The sequence below is a fragment of the Panulirus ornatus genome, chromosome 20, assembly GCF_036320965.1.
Source record: "Panulirus ornatus isolate Po-2019 chromosome 20, ASM3632096v1, whole genome shotgun sequence".
Classification (NCBI taxonomy): domain Eukaryota; kingdom Metazoa; phylum Arthropoda; class Malacostraca; order Decapoda; family Palinuridae; genus Panulirus; species Panulirus ornatus.
The window spans coordinates 50,399,900-50,418,508 of record NC_092243.1 but is presented as its reverse complement, the minus strand read 5'-3'; the positions used below and the strand labels follow the sequence as shown (position 1 = coordinate 50,418,508).

The window sequence follows — 18,609 nt, the reverse complement described above, 5'->3', positions numbered from 1 at the left end:
CGTAAATACATAAATACCAAAATTTTGTTTGAGGTAGCGAACATCAAGGGTGTAACCCAGTCACTCCCGATATTCCTTAGTGCTGTTGGAAAACACAGTTTGTTTCTCTCCAAATATCCTCTGAGGAAATAATAGTAGGTTATCGGCTGGGAAATACGAGGACATGCAATTTTTCCGTGTTTTGGCCATGTGTGTATGTGGCTCCCAGCTGGCCAGGTCGATCATCTGGCCATGTAAACAAAAACAGACAGACGACTTTCGCCTCCGGCACCACACTCTCAGCAGCAGGGAATTGAATGCCCACGAAATTGTGTACAACTAGTTTTATTTAATATTTATAGAATACAATGGTGACAAAAGTTTAGATGAAGATATTGGTTATATATTTTTGTATTGCACTTCTTTGTTGTACTATGTGAGGGCCAGTGGCAGTAATACGTGAGGCCCGTTTACAGTGGTCAGATGCGAGTTAAGCAGAATAGAGTTGCTACCCGATCACACAGGAAAAGTGTAACTCAGCCATCAGAATTCTTGTGCCACATCACATTAGTGCTTGCAGCCGTTCTCCCTTATAGGGAAAAAACAGAGATGAAGACAAACGTGGCACAGGGTGATAAACTGTGGTAATGGTGACGGACAAGAAAGGCATGACTCTGAAGGTAGAGGTGACCCTATGGGCAACAGCTCTTCTCTCATCTTTGGTCTTCTTGAGTAGTTAACCCAGATTTACTCTGACCGTCAGCAGTCTGTAGGACAAACAGCCATGAAGTGTGACGACAAGCAATACTTAAAGGTAGCTAATGAACCCTACAGGTTTAAAGTGCTACCTTTGATTCTCGCTTCAAAATACTCAACAGACTTATGTACTGCTTATGCTGTATAGTAGAACTATTACACTTATTTTTTCAAGTTAATGTATACTGTATAGTAGAACTATTACACTTATTTTTTTAAGTTAATGTGTTTGTAATATATCCCCATGTCTAGCACATGCTTATTGAGTCTGGCATTAAACTTGTAAAATATGGATGTGCTTTACACAGTATAATTTAACAGAATTGGCCCCAATGGACTTCCTACAATGTGTAGAGTTAATACAAAGTGCGATTATAGGTGTAATACATCTCTTACCCTTTCATTACTTAATCAAACCACCTCACACCACATATTGTCCTCAAACATTTCATTTCCAACACATCCACCCTCCTCCCCACAGTCCTATCTATAGCCCATGCCCTGCAACCATGTAATATTGTTGGAACCACTATTCCTTTAAACACCTATTTTTGCTCTCCGAGATAACATTCTCACCTTCCACACATTCTTCAAAGCCCCCAGAACCTTCGCCCCCCCCCCCCCCCCCCCCCCCCGTGAATCACTTCCACGGTTCCATCCACTGCTAAGTCCACTCCCAGATATCTAAAACACTTCACTTCCTCCAGTTTTTCTCCATTCAAACTTACCTCCCAGTTAACTTGTCCCTCAATCATTTCGAACCTAATAACCTTGCACTTATTCACATTTACTCTCAATCTTCATCTTTCACATACTTTACCAAACTCAGTCACCAACTTCTGCAGTTTCTCACCCAAATCTGCCACCAGTGCTGTATCATCAGTGAACAACAACTTTGACTCACTTCCCAAGCCCTCTTATCCACAACAGACTGCATACTTGCCCCTCTCTCCAATACTCCTGCATTCACCTCCCTAACAACTCCATCCATAAACAAATTAAACAGCCATGGTGACATCACGCACCCCTGCCGCAAACTGACATTCACTGGGAACCAATCACTTTCTTCTCTTCCTACTCGTACACATGTCTCACATCCTTGGTAAAAACTTTTCACTGCTTCTAGCAACTTACCTCCCACACCATATACTCTTAAAGACTTCCACAAAGCATCTCTATCAACCCTATCATATGCCTTCTCCTGATCTATAAATGCTACATAGAAATCCTTGTTTTTCTAAGTATTTCTCACATATATTCTTCAAAGCAAACACCTGATCCACACATCCTCCACCACTTCTGAAACCACACTGCTCTTCTCCAGTCTGATGCTCTGTACATGCCTTTACCCTCTCAATCAATACCCTCCCATATAATTTCCCAGGAATACTCAAACTTGTGCTCCTGTAATTTGAACACTCACCTTTATCCCCTTTGCCTTTGTACAATGGCACTATGCATGCATTCTGCCAATCCTCAGGCATTTCACCATGATCCATACATACATTGAATATCCTTACCAACCAATCAACAACACAGTCACCCCATTTTTAATAAATTCCACTGCAATACCACCCAAACCTGCCACCTTTCATCTTTCAAAAAGCTTTCACTATCTCTTCTCTGTTCACCAAATCATTCTCCCTAACCCTCTCACTTCGCACACCACCCTTACCAAAACACTCTATATCTGCCACTCTATCATCAAACCTTCATTATATTCACTCCATCTCCTTACCACTTCATCACTACTTGTCATTACCTCCCCATTTGCCCCCTTCACCGATGTTCTCATTTGTTCTTGTCTTATGCACTTTATTTACCTCTTTCCAAAACATCTTTTTATTCTCCCTTAAATTTAATGATCAGATTCTATAGAGCCTTATTCAGTTTGTCGGTCAATACACAGATGAAGCCTGTATGGTTTAGAAAAACCTAATTTCCTTTATTAATGTTGCATTCAACTAAATGTCATGCATTGCAAAATTTTAATCTGACTGAATCCAAGTTTTGCAAATATGTTTGTGAGTTGATGTTAATAAGGATATAGGGATCAAACAAATGTTAGTATGACCTGTCCCACACAAGATCAGATTCCTATTTCTCTACAGCCATCTGAACTTACTGTTTACCTTCCAAACAATATGAATTAAGTGGAGTATATGTTTTGATAATGATGAAATATCCCAGTAACTGAACCCTCAAAACATCTATAGCATTAAAATATGTTATCTTGTTTTTTATGTATTTTTTTTCATTATACTTTGTCGCTGTCTCCTGTGTTAGCGAGGTAGCGCAAGGAAACAGACGAAAGAATGGTCCAACCCACCCACATACACATGTTTATACATAAACGCTCACACACGCACATATACATACCTATACATTTCAACGCATACATACACACATATACATATATACATATGCACATATACATGCTGCCTTCATCCATTCCCACCGCCACCCCGCCGCACATGAAATGACAAACCCCACATGTGCGAGAGGTAGCGCTAGGAAAGGACAACAAAGGCCACATTTGTCCACACTCAGACTTTAGCTGTCATGTGTAATGCACCGAAACCACAGCTCCCTTTCCACATCCAGGCCCCACAAAACTTTCCATGGTTTACCCCAGATGCTTCACATGCCCTAGTTCAATCCATTGACAGCGCGTCGACCCCAGTATACCACATCGTTCCATTTCACTCTATTTCTTGCACACCTTTTACCCTCCTGTATGTTTTTTTGATTATTTATACTTATTATCTAACCCCTTATTTTCCCTCTTCCCCATATTTCTCTTAGCAAGTTATTTGATATCGAAAAGAAGTCTTTAGGTTAGATATAGAAAATGCACATCCACTTTATGAAATTTTACTAATTTTGTCTGTAGTACAGGTATTGGCATATATTACATGCAAGAAACTATTCTATTCTCAAACATTTCTCTGGCTAGAGAAATTTTATCTTATCTATAGTCTGGACCTTTCTGTGCAGTTTCACTGAATTTTCTCTTGTGCTTTTGCTAGTCTGGAGAATACCATGGTATCATTTTTCTTAGCATGGGTAAAACTTCCAACATTTGAAGATCTCTAGAATTTGAATTCAAAATAACATGTACATGTTTTTTACTTCTTTTCCAAGTCAGCTTGTGTCGCTTGCACCCCTCCAGTGATATGGTAGATTCTACTTTTCATTTAGCTTTTGTACAGAATTTTCATCAGTAGCTTCTTACTTAATGCATGAATTTATAAGTCTACGAATTCAGAAAATTATTGGATGCCTGAATTTATAACTGTATGAATTCAGAAAGTTATTGGAGAAAATAAGTAAAACATACATAGGTCTTACATCCTTCTGAACATTACCAATCATGATAGTTTCAAAACATTCAAATTATATTTGATAAAATGATATGTTGTATTTTTCAAATACAGTATTTTTTCCACAGTTCTCTTCAGAAGGTTCTTCTCTTGCCAATGAATTGATAATCATATAACATAAAAAAGAAATAAAAGATGTATCACAATGATAGAATGCAACTTATATACAGTCACCCCTTGTTTATCATATCACACTTATTCACTCTATCCTTTCACACTTTTGCATTTTCAAAGCCCTAAGCACTCAAAATCTTATTCATTTCATCCCCCTTTTGCTTTGAGCCATCAAATTCTGATACACATCCTCATTGTCAACTTCTCACTCATTCTCTCCAGATCTCCAAAGTATTTTAGCACATTCTATTCAGCTCTCTCATCCATACTCTTCCAACCATTTCTGATACACATCCTCATTGTCAACTTCTCACTCATTCTCTCCAGATCTCCAAAGTATTTTAGCACATTCTATTCAGCTCTCTCATCCATACTCTTCTTATTACCTCACCTCTCTCTTACCCTATTATTACTTAGTCAACCCCTCTTGCATCACATATTGTCCTCATATATTTTACTATACAACATATTCACGCTCTTCTACCCATGCTTTGCATCCATAAAACACTGTCAGGACTACTATACCCTCAAACATACCCATTTTTACCCTATCAGGCAGTGACCTTTCTTTCCACACATTTTTCAATGCTTCCAGAACCTTTGCTTCTTAACCCATCCTATGCTTTTCCTTAGCTTTTATGGTTCCATGTCCACTCCCAGGTGTCTAAAACACTTTAGTTCCTCCAAGCTTTCTCTATTCAGACTCACCTGTTCCTTTCTACTGTTAAACCCAATAACCTTGCTTTTAATCACATTTACTTATAATTTTCTCCTTTCACACTCTCCCAAACTCAGACACCAGCTTCTGCAGTTTCCCCACTTGAATCTGCCACCAGCGCCATATTATCAGCTACAACATCTGATTCACCTCCCAGATCCCTGACCCACAAAACCTTTACCTCTGTCCAAGATCTTTGCAGTTACCTTCCTCACCCCCACACCCATAAACAAATTGAACAGCATTGGCAACATCACAAACCCATGTTCATCTGGAGGGACTAACCCTCCTCTATGCCTCTTTGCACAGATGGCCATAATGTCTTGATGAAAACTCCTCCCACACTATATATTTGTAATACCCAAAAAGCACCTCTATCGACCCTATCATATACTATCTCCAGATCCATAAATGCTATGTACAACTTCTGTTTCTCTAAGTACTTTTCACACATTACTTAAATACCTGATCCATACATCCTTTGCCATTCTTCAAACCACAATGATCCTCCCCAATCTGATGTGTTTATGCCACACCCTCTCAATCATCTCTCTTCGATACAGTTTGCCAGGTACACTCGACAAACTTATATCCCTATAATGTGAACACTCGCCTTTTTCTCCCCTTGCCTTTATACAGTGGCCCATAACAGTCTCAGTCTTCACACACAAATCATCTTACTTCATCCCAATTACAAATAAACCATCTTGCAACTCAATGCCACTGACATCAGAAACAAACATGGAAATACTCAGCCAACTCACAATGAACACAACATCCAGATAGCCCTCATCCAAGAAACCAAACTCACATCTAGAACCAACTTCCCATCTATCTATAACTACACAACTGTAAGAAATAATTGAGGACAAGGGCAAGGACTCATAACACTAATCCACCAAACCATACCTTTCAGCACAAACCAGTTCGTAAACAATGACAACACCGTAGAAATAAAGTCTGTAAAAATAGAACCTTGAAGTACTAACTACATTATAATAAAAACATGCTTATACCTCCTCCTTGAACATGCCCTTAAAGAGACACTCCCCAACAGAAGAACCTTGCCAGCATGCCCAACACCTTCCACACTGGAAATTTTAATGCCCAACATTCAAAATGGATCAACACACACACACCCATGATTCCAGAAGTGAACTGTTCATAGACCAGCTGCAACCTCTCAATATCCTCAGTCTATGCAACCAGCCAACCAGACTTCAAATCCACCCCTAACAGCAGTGTACCTCATAATGCATCATGTTTTGCTCACCAGCACCACACACAAGGACCAACTGGAACACACCTACATGACCCATCTTCTGATCACTTGCCCATCCTGATAACACTTCATCTTGCCCACCCAATTAACACAACTACCAAAAAACAAACTATGGAAAAGGAGACTGACCAGCCTTTTTACAGTACATAGAAACAAAGCTCTAAAACTTCATCATAGATGATTTCTCCTCCCAAGATCATGCAGTCATACACTTTGACAGCATCTCCAAACAAGCCAGTAAAAAGCACTTACAAGGGCTTAGAAAGAAATATAACCCAAATTGATCCCCACAAGTCACACACTTTTCAAAGCAAAAACACCATCACTGACCCCATCAGCTGAAAAATGACCCTCCTTCCTCAACACTAAATCACAAGATCTACAGCAAGTAACTCTACATTAGATGGATCAAATGTGTAATGGGATGCACTTCTTGTGGCAATTAAATTCCAGAACTGGGGATTGAAAATATTTAAAAAGTCAGTACTGTATTAGCAAAATAACCACCTTCAATGAACTGCAAAATAATGCTCCTGTCAGACTTTGATTTGTAGAAAAAGTACATTAACTCCTTAGCATTTACAAACAAAATCTTCACCAAATGAGCAACATCCACGGATGAAGATCTTTGCATTCAGAATATTTGCCACAATTTTAAAGCTATACTATACTCTGGATAAGGGTAGAGAAGGAGGCATATATAAATGCAAAATCCTTTCACAGAACAGTCACTCTCAGTTACCTTGCAGATGGGATGGGATGCACAGTTTGCATCATGGTACTTTGAAGAATGTATGTGAGAAATACTTGGTAAAACAGATGGATTTGTATGTAGCATTTATGGATCTGGTGAAGGCATAAGACAGGGTTGATGGAGAAGTTTTGTGGAAGATTTTAAGAGTATATGGTGTAAGAGATAAGTTGGTTGAAGCAGTGAAAAGTTTTTACCAAGGATGTAAGGCATGCATACGAGTAGGAAGAGAGGAGAGTGATTGGATCCCAATGAATGTCGGTTTGCAGTTGGGGTGTGTGATGTCTCCATGGTTGTTTAATTTGTTGATGGCTGGTGTGGTTAGGGAGGTAAATGCAAGAGTTTTGGAGAGAGGGGCGAGTATGCAGTCTGTTGTGAATGAAAGAGCCTGGGAAGTGAGTCAGTTGGTGTTCGCTGATGATATATCTCTGATGGCTGATTCAGGTGAGAAACTGCAAAAGTTGGTGACTGAGTTTGGAAAAGTGTGTAAAAGGAGAAAATTGAGAGAAAATGTGAATAAGAGCAAGGTTATTAGGTTCAGTAGGGTTTTGGACAAGTTAATTGGGATGTAAGTTTGAATGGAGAAAAATTGGAGGAAGTAAAGTGTTTTAGATATCTGGGAGTGGACTTAGCAGGGGATGGAACCATGGAAGCGAAAGTGAGTCACAGGGTGGGGGAGGAGCGAAGGTTCTGGGAGTGATGAAGATTGTGTGGAAGGAGAGAACAAAATGGTTTGTTTGAAGGAATAGTTGTTCCAACAATGTAATGTGGTTGCAAGGATTGTACGGATGAGGTTGGATGTGTTGGAAATGAAATGTGATTGATCGAGTAAGTAATGAAAGGGTAAGAGATGTGTGGTAATAAAAAGAGTGTGGTTAAGAGAGCAGAAGAGGGTGTGTTGAAATGGTTTGGACATATGGAGAGAATGAGTGAAGATTGACAAAGAGGATATATGTGTCAGAGATGGAGGGAACAAGAAGTGGGAGACCAAATTGGAGGTGGAAGGATGGAGTGAAAAAGATTTTCAGCGATTGGGGCCTGGACATATAGGAGGGTGTAAGGCATGCAAAGAATAGAGTGAATTGGAACGATGTGGTATACCAGGGTCGACGTGCTGTCAATGGACTGAACCAGGGCATGTGAAATGTCGGGGATAAACCATGGAAAGGTTTGTGGGGCCTGGATGTGGATAGGGAGCTGTTGTTTTGGTGCATTACACATGACAACTAGAGACTAAGTGTGAACAAATGTGAGCTTTTTGTCTGTATTTCTGGCGCTACCTCACTAAAGCATGGGATGGCAATGCTATTTTCCTGTGGGGTGGGGTAGTGACAAGAATGGATGAAGGTAAGCAAGTATGAATATGTACATGAGTATACGTTGATATGTATGTGTATGAATATGTGCGTATGTAGGCATTTATGTATATGTATGTGTATATGAGAGGATGGGCCATTCTTCGTCTGTTTCCTAGCACTACCTGGCTGATGTGGGAAACAGCAATTATGTATAATGAAATGATATATATATATATATATATATATATATATATATATATATATATATATATATATATATATTTTTCTTTTTTCTGTCTCCCGCGTTTACGAGGTAGCGCAAGGAAACAGATGAAAGAAATGGCCCAACCCACCCCCATACACATGTATATACATACACGTCCACACACGCAAATATACATACCTACACAGCTTTCCATGGTTTACCCCAGACGCTTCACATGCCCTGATTCAATCCACTGACAGCACGTCAACCCCGGTATACCACATCAATCCAATTCACTCTATTCCTTGCAATCCTTTCACCCTCCTGCATGTTCAGGCCCCGATCACACAAAATCTTTTTCACTCCATCTTTCCACCTCCAATTTGGTCTCCCACTTCTCCTCGTTCCCTCCACCTCCGACACATATATTCTCTAGGTCAATCTTTCCTCACTCATTCTCTCCATGTGCCCAAATCATTTCAAAACACCCTCTTCTGCTCTCTCAACCACGCTCTTTTTATTTCCACACACCTCTCTTACCCTTACGTTACTTACTCGATCAAACCACCTCACACCACACATTGTCCTCAGACATCTCATTTCCAGCACATCCACCCTCCTGCGCACAACTCTATCCATAGCCCACGCCTCGCAACCATACAACATTGTTGGAACCACTATTCCTTCAAACATACCCATTTTTGCTTTCCGAGATAATGTTCTTGACTTCCACACATTCTTCAAGGCTTCCAGAATTTTCGCCCCCTCCCCCACCCTATGATCCACTTCCGCTTCCATGGTTCCATCCGCTGCCAGATCCACTCCCAGATATCTAAAACACTTTACTTCCTCCAGTTTTTCTCCATTCAAACTTACCTCCCAATTGACTTGACCCTCAACCCTACTGTACCTAATAACCTTGCTCTTATTCACATTTACTCTTAACTTTCTTCTTTCACACACTTTACCAAACTCAGTCACCAGCTTCTGCAGTTTCTCACATGAATCAGCCGCCAGCGCTGTATCATCAGCGAACAACAACTGACTCACTTCCCAAGCTCTCTCATCCCCAACAGACTTCATACTTGCCCCTCTTTCCAAAACTCTTGCATTCACCTCCCTAACAACCCCATCCATAAACAAATTAAACAACCATGGAGACATCACACACCCCTGCCACAAACCTACATTCACTGAGAACCAATCACTTTCCTCTCTTCCTACACGTACACATGCCTTACATCCTCGATAAAAACTTTTCACTGCTTCTAACAACTTGCCTCCCACACCATATATTCTTAATACCTTCCACAGAGCATCTCTATCAACTCTATCATATGCCTTCTCCAGATCCATAAATGCTACATACAAATCCATTTGCTTTTCTAAGTATTTCTCACATACATTCTTCAAAGCAAACACCTGATCCACACATCCTCTACCACTTCTGAAACCACACTGCTCTTCCCCAATCTGATGCTCTGTACATGCCTTCACCCTCTCAATCAATACCCTCCCATATAATTTACCAGGAATACTCAACAAACTTATACCTCTGTAATGTGAGCACTCACTCTTATCCCCTTTGCCTTTGTACAATGGCACTATGCATGCATTCCGCCAATCCTCAGGCACCTCACCATGAGTGATACATACATTAAATAACCTTACCAACCAGTCAATAATACAGTCACCCCCTTTTTTAATAAATTCCACTGCAATACCATCCAAACCTGCTGCCTTGCCGGCTTTCATCTTCCGCAAAGCTTTTACTACCTCTTCTCTGTTTACCAAATCATTTTCCCTAACCCTCTCAGGAGAGACTGAGTACAGAATGGAAAAAGGTGAGAACAATGGAAGTAAGGGGAGTGGGGGAGGAATGGGATGTATTTAGGGAATCAGTGATGGATTGCACAAAAGATGCTTGTGGCATGAGAAGAGTGGGAGGTGGGTTGATTAGAAAGTGAGTGGTGGGATGAAGAAGTACGATTATTAGTAAAAGAGAAGAGAGGCATTTGGACGATTTTTGTAGGGAAAAAATGCAATTGAGTGGGAGATGTATAAAAGAAAGAGACAGGAGGTCAAGAGAAAGGTGCAAGAGGTGAAAAAGAGGGCAAATGAGAGTTGGGGTGAGAGAGTATCATTAAATTTTAGGGAGAATAAAAAGATGTTCTGGAAGGAGGTAAATAAAGTGCGTAAGACAAGGGAGCAAATGGGAACTTCAGTGAAGGGCACAAATGGGGAGGTGATAACAAGTAGTGGTGATGTGAGAAGGAGATGGAGTGAGTATTTTGAAGGATTGTTGAATGTGTTTGATGATAGAGTGGCAGATATAAGGTGTTTTGGTCGAGGTGGTGTGCAAAGTGAGTTTTTTTTTTTTTTTTTCCAAAAGAAGGAACAGAGAAGGGGGCCAGGTGAGGATATTCCCTGAGGCCCAGTCCTCTGTTCTTAACGCTACCTTGCTAATGCGGGAAATGGCGAATAGTTTGAAAGAAAAAGAAAAGAAAAATATATATATATATATATATATATATATATATATATATATATATATATATATATTTTTTTTTTTTTTTTTATACTTTGTCGCTGTCTCCCGCGTTTGCGAGGTAGCGCAAGGAAACAGACGAAAGAAATGGCCCAACCCCCCCCATACACATGTACATACATACGTCCACACACGCAATATACATACCTACACAGCTTTCCATGGTTTACCCCAGACGCTTCACATGCCTTGATTCAATCCACTGACAGCACGTCAACCCCTGTATACCACATCGCTCCAATTCACTCTATTCCTTGCCCTCCTTTCACCCTCCTGCATGTTCAGGCCCCGATCACACAAAATCCTTTTCACTCCATCTTTCCACCTCCAATTTGGTCTCCCTCTTCTCCTCGTTCCCTCCACCTCCGACACATATATCCTCTTGGTCAATCTTTCCTCACTCATTCTCTCCATGTGCCCAAACCACTTCAAAACACCCTCTTCTGCTCTCTCAACCACGCTCTTTTTATTTCCACACATCCCTCTTACCCTTACGTTACTTACTCGATCAAACCACCTCACACCACACATTGTCCTCAAACATCTCATTTCCAGCACATCCATCCTCCTGCGCACAACTCTATCCATAGCCCACGCCTCGCAACCATACAACATTGTTGGAACCACTATTCCTTCAAACATACCCATTTTTGCTTTCCGGGATAATGTTCTCGACTTCCACACATTTTTCAAGGCTCCCAAAATTTTCGCCCCCTCCCCCACCCTATGATCCACTTCCGCTTCCATGGTTCCATCCGCTGACAGATCCACTCCCAGATATCTAAAACATTTCACTTCCTCCAGCCTCTCACCATTCAAACTCACCTCCCAATTGACTTGACCCTCAACCCTACTGTACCTAATAACCTTGCTCTTATTGACATTTACTCTTAACTTTCTTCTTCCACACACTTTACCAAACTCCGTCACCAGCTTCTGCAGTTTCTCACATGAATCCGCCACCAGCGCTGTATCATCAGCGAACAACAACTGACTCACTTCCCAAGCTCTCTCATCCCCAACAGACTTCATACTTGCCCCTCTTTCCAAAACTCTTGCATTTACCTCCCTAACAACCCCATCCATAAACAAATTAAACAACCATGGAGACATCACACACCCCTGCCGCAAACCTACATTCACTGAGAACCAATCACTTTCCTCTCTTCCTACACGTACACATGCCTTACATCCTCGATAAAAACTTTTCACTGCTTCTAACAACTTGCCTCCCACACCATATATTCTTAATACCTTCCACAGAGCATCTCTATCAACTCTATCATATGCCTTCTCCAGATCCATAAATGCTACATACAAATCCATTTGCTTTTCTAAGTATTTCTCACATACATTCTTCAAAGCAAACACCTGATCCACACATCCTCTACCACTTCTGAAACCACACTGCTCTTCCCCAATCTGATGCTCTGTACATGCCTTCACCCTCTCAATCAATACCCTCCCATATAATTTACCAGGAATACTCAACAAACTTATACCTCTGTAATTTGAGCACTCACTCTTATCCCCTTTGCCTTTGTACAATGGCACTATGCAAGCATTCCGCCAATCCTCAGGCACCTCACCATGAGTCATACATACATTAAATAACCTTACCAACCAGTCAACAATACAGTCACCCCCTTTTTTAATAAATTCCACTGCAATACCATCCAAACCTGCTGCCTTGCCGGCTTTCATCTTCCGCAAAGCTTTTACTACCTCTTCTCTGTTTACCAAATCATTTTCCCTAACCCTCTCACTTTGCACACCACCTCGACCCAAACACCCTATATCTGCCACTCTGTCATCAGACACATTCAACAAACCTTCAAAATACTCATTCCATCTCCTTCTCACATCACCACTACTTGTTATCACCTCCCCATTTACGCCCTTTACTGAAGTTCCCATTTGCTCCCTTGTCTTACGCACCCTATTTACCTCCTTCCAGAACATCTTTTTATTCTCCCTAAAATTTACTGATAGTCTCTCACCCCAACTCTCATTTGCCCTTTTTTTCACCTCTTGCACCTTTCTCTTGACCTCCTGTCTCTTTCTTTTATACTTCTCCCACTCAATTGCATTTTTTCCCTGCAAAAATCGTCCAAATGCCTCTCTCTTCTCTTTCACTAATACTCTTACTTCTTCATCCCACCACTCACTACCCTTTCTAAACAGCCCACCTCCCACTCTTCTCATGCCACAAGCATCTTTTGCGCAATCCATCACTGATTCCCTAAATACATCCCATTCCTCCCCCACTCCCCTTACTTCCATTGTTCTCACCTTTTTCCATTCTGTACACAGTCTCTCCTGATACTTCTTCACACAGGTCTCCTTCCCAAGCTCACTTACTCTCACCACCTTCTTCACCCCAACATTCACTCTTCTTTTCTGAAAACCCATACTAATCTTCACCTTAGCCTCCACAAGATAATGATCAGACATCCCTCCAGTTGCACCTCTCAGCACATTGACATCCAAAAGTCTCTCTTTCGCACGCCTGTCCATTAACACGTAATCCAATAACGCTCTCTGGCCATCTCTCCTACTTACATAAGTATACTTATGTATATCTCGCTTTTTAAACCAGGTATTCCCAATCATCAGTCCTTTTTCAGCACATAAATCTACAAGCTCTTCACCATTTCCATTTACAACACTGAACACCCCATGCATACCAATTATTCCCTCAACTGCCACATTACTCACCTTTGCATTCAAATCACCCATCACTATAACCCGGTCTCGTGCATCAAAACCGCTAACACACTCATTTAGCTGCTCCCAAAACACTTGCCTCTCATGATCTTTCTTCTCATGCCCAGGTGCATATGCACCAATAATCACCCACCTCTCTCCATCAACTTTCAATTTTACCTATATTAATCGAGAATTTACTTTCTTACATTCTATGACATACTCCCACAACTCCTGTTTCAGGAGTATTGCTACTCCTTCCCTTGCTCTTGTCCTCTCACTAACCCCTGACTTCACTCCCCAGACATTTCCAAACCACTCTTCCCCTTTACCCTTGAGCTTCGTTTCACTCAGAGCCAAAACATCCAGGTTCCTTTCCTCAAACATACTACCTATCTCTCCTTTTTTCACATCTTGGTTACATCCACACACATTTAGGCACCCCACTCTGAGCCTTCGAGGAGGATGAGCACTCCCCGCGTGACTCCTTCTTCTGTTTCCCATTTTAGAAAGTTAATACAAGGAGGGGAGGATTTCCGGCCCCCCGCTCCCGTCCCCTCTAGTCGCTTTCTACGACACGCGAGGAATACGTGGGAAGTATTCTTTCACCCCTATCCCCAGGGATAATATACATATATATATATATATTTTTTTTTTTTTTTTTTTATACTTTGTCGCTGTCTCCCGCGTTTGCGAGGTAGCGCAAGGAAACAGACGAAAGAAATGGCCCAACCCCCCCCCCATACACATGTACATACACACGTCCACACACGCAAATATACATACCTACACAGCTTTCCATGGTTTACCCCAGACGCTTCACATGCCCTGATTCAATCCACTGACAGCACGTCAACCCCGGTATACCACATCGCTCCAATTCACTCTATTCCTTGCCCTCCTTTCACCCTCCTGCATGTTCAGGCCCCGATCACACAAAATCTTTTTCACTCCATCTTTCCACCTCCAATTTGGTCTCCCTCTTCTCCTCGTTCCCTCCACCTCCGACACATATATCCTCTTGGTCAATCTTTCCTCACTCATTCTCTCCATGTGCCCAAACCATTTCAAAACACCCTCTTCTGCTCTCTCAACCACGCTCTTTTTATTTCCACACATCTCTCTTACCCTTACGTTACTTACTCGATCAAACCACCTCACACCACACATTGTCCTCAAACATCTCATTTCCAGCATATCCATCCTCCTGCGCACAACTCTATCCATAGCCCACGCCTCGCAACCATACAACATTGTTGGAACCACTATTCCTTCAAACATACCCATTTTTGCTTTCCGAGATAATGTTCTCGACTTCCACACATTCTTCAAGGCTCCCAGAATTTTTGCCCCCTCCCCACCTTATGATCCACTTCTGCTTCCATGGTTCCATCCGCTGCCAGATCCACTCCCAGATATCTAAAACACTTCACTTCCTCCAGTTTTTCTCCATTCAAACTCACCTCCCAATTGACTTGACCCTCAACCCTACTGTACCTAATAACCTTGCTCTTATTCACATTTACTCTTAACTTTCTTCTTTCACACACTTTACCAAACTCAGTCACCAGCTTCTGCAGTTTCTCACATGAATCAGCCACCAGTGCTGTATCATCAGCGAACAACAACTGACTCACTTCCCAAGCTCTCTCATCCCCAACAGACTTCATACTTGCCCCTCTTTCCAAAACTCTTGCATTCACCTCCCTAACAACCCCATCCATAAACAAATTAAACAACCATGGAGACATCACACACCCCTGCCGCAAACCTACATTCACTGAGAACCAATCACTTTCCTCTCTTCCTACGCGTACACATGCCTTACATCCTCGATAAAAACTTTTCACTGCTTCTAACAACTTGCCTCCCACACCATATATTCTTAATACCTTCCACAGAGCATCTCTATCAACTCTATCATATGCCTTCTCCAGATCCATAAATGCTACATACAAATCCATTTGCTTTTCTAAGTATTTCTCACATACATTCTTCAAAGCAAACACCTGATCCACACATCCTCTACCACTTCTGAAACCACACTGCTCTTCCCCAATCTGATGCTCTGTACATGCCTTCACCCTCTCAATCAATACCCTCCCATATAATTTACCAGGAATACTCAACAAACTTATATATATATATATATATATATATATATATATATATATATATATATATATATATATATATATATGTTATCCCTGGGGATGGGAGAAAGAATACTTCCCACATATTCCCTGCGTGTCGTAGAAGGCGACTAAAAGGGGAGGGAGTGGAAATCCTCCCCTCTCATTATTTTTTTTTTAATTTTCCAAAAGAAGGAACAGAGAAGGGGGCCAGGTGAGGATATTCCCTCAAAGGCCCAGTTCTCTGTTCTTAACGCTACCTCGCTAACGCGGGAAATGGCGAATAGTTTGAAAGAAAGAAAAAAAAAAAAATATATATATATATATATATATATATATATATATATATATATTATTTTATATTTATTACTATATATATATATATATATATATATATAATTTATTATACTTTGTCGCTGTCTCCTGCATCAGCGAGGTAGCACAAGGAAACAGACGAAAGAATGGTCCAACCCACCAACATATACATGTACATGTATATACATACATACCCACAAATGCACCTATACATACCTATACATTTCAATGTATATATATATATATATATATATATATATATATATATATACAGACATATACATATATACACACATACATAATTCATACTTGTTGCCTTTATTCATTCTTGTCGCCACCCCGCCACACATGAAATGACAACCCCCTCCCCCTGCATGCGCGTGAGGTAGCGCTAGGAAAAGACAACAAAGGCCACATTCGTTCAAACTCAGTCTCTAGCTGTCATGTACAATGCACTGAAACCACAGCTCCCTTTCCACATCCAGGCCCTACAAAACTTTCCATGGTTTACCCCAAACGCTTCACATGCCCTAGTTCAATCCACTGACAGCACGTCGACCCCAGTATACTACATCGTTCCAATTCACTCTATTCCTTGCACGCCTTTCACCCTCCTGCATGTTCAGGCCCTGATTGCTCAAAATCTTTTTCATTCCATCTTTCCACCTCCAGTTTGGTCTCCCACTTCTCGTCCCCTCCACCTCTGACACATATATCCTCTTTGTCAATCTTTCCTCACTCATTCTCTCCATGTGACCAAACCATTTCAAAACACCCTCTGCTCTCTGAACCACACTCTTTTTATTACCACACATCTCTCTTACCCTTTCATTTCTTACTCGATCAAACCACCTCACACCACATATTGTCCTCAAACATCTCATTTCCAACACATCCACCCTCCTCCGCACAACTCTACCTATAGCCCACGCCTTGCAACCATATAACATTGTTGGAACCAGTATTCCTTCAAACATACCCATTTTTGTTTTCCGAGATGATGTTTTCACCATCCACACATTTTTCAGTGCTCCCAGAAATTTCGCCCCTTCCCCCACCCTGTGACTCACTTCTGTTTCCATGGTTCCATCCGCTACCAAATCCTCCCAGATATCTAAAACACTTCACTTCCTCCAATTTTTCTCCATTCAAACTTACCTCCCAAATGACTTGTCCCTCAGCCCTACTGTACCTAATAACCTTGCTCTTATTCACATTTACTCTCAGCTTTCTTCTTTCACACACTTTACCAAATTAAGTCACCAGCTTCTGCAGTTTCTCACCCAAAGCAGCCACCAGAACTGTATCATCAGTGAACAATAACTGACTCACTTCCCAAACTCTCTCATCCACAACAGACTGTATACTTACCTCTTTCTCGAAAACTCTTGCATTCACCTCCCATACAACCCCATCCATAAACAAAATGAACAACCATGGAGACATCAATCACCCCTGCCGCAAACCAACATTCACTGAGAACCAATAACTTTTCTCTCTTCCTACTCGTACACATGCCTTACATCTTCGATAAAAACTTTTCACTGCTTCTAGCAACTTTCCTCGCACACCATATATTCTTAATACCTTCCACAGAGCATCTCTATCAACTCTATCATAAGCCTTCTCCAGATCCGTAAATGCTACATACAAATCCATTTGCTTTTTTAAGTATTTCTCATACATTCTTCAAAAGCAAACACCTGATCCATGCATCCTCTACCACTTCTGAAACCACACCGCTCTTCCCCAATGTGGTGCTCTGTACATGCTTTCACCGTCTCAGTCAATATCCTCCCATATAATTTCCCAGGAATACTCAACAAACTTATACATCTGTAATTTGAGCACTCACCTTTATCCCCTTTGCCTTTGTACAATGGCACTATGCATGCATTCCGCCAATCCTCAGGCACCTCACCATGAGTCATACATACATTAAATATCCTTACCAACCAGTCAGCAACAACAGTCACCTCCTTTTTTTAATAAATTCAACTGCAATACCATCCAAACCCGCTGCCTTGCCAGCCTTCATCTTCTGCAAAGCTTTTACTACCTCTTCTCTGTTTACCAAATCATTCTCCCTAACCCTCTCACTTTGCACACCACCTCCACCAAAACACCCTATATCTGCCACTCTATCATCTAACACATTCAGCAAACCTTCAAAATACTCCATCTCCTTCTCACATCACCACTACTTGTTAATACCTCCCCATTTGCCCCCTTCACCGATGTTCCCATTTGCTCTCTTGTCTTACGCACTTTATTTACCTCCTTCCAAAACATCTTTTTATTCTTCCTGAAATTTAATGATGCTCTCTCACCCCAACTCTCATTTGCTCTCTTTTTCACCTCTTGCACCTTTCTCTTGACCTCCTGTCTCTTTCTTTTATACATCTAGTTATTTGTACTATTT

At 41.2% G+C, this 18,609-nt stretch overlaps 1 protein-coding gene and 1 long non-coding RNA gene across 2 annotated transcripts in view; one reads left to right on the top strand and one right to left on the bottom strand.

Annotated features, from left to right (window-relative positions):
• Window positions 1-308: 308 nt before the first annotated feature.
• Window positions 309-18,609, bottom strand: part of LOC139756000 (uncharacterized) — a 107,765-nt gene continuing 89,464 nt past the window's right edge. Inside the window, exon 3 of the long non-coding RNA XR_011714238.1 lies at window positions 309-746. This is a non-coding gene — a long non-coding RNA (uncharacterized lncRNA). The remainder of the gene's footprint in view (window positions 747-18,609) is intronic.
• Window positions 657-18,609, top strand: part of LOC139755999 (uncharacterized) — a 91,662-nt gene continuing 73,709 nt past the window's right edge. The window contains 1 exon segment of the mRNA XM_071674923.1: window positions 657-793. The gene's annotated coding sequence lies outside the window, so the exon portion shown is untranslated.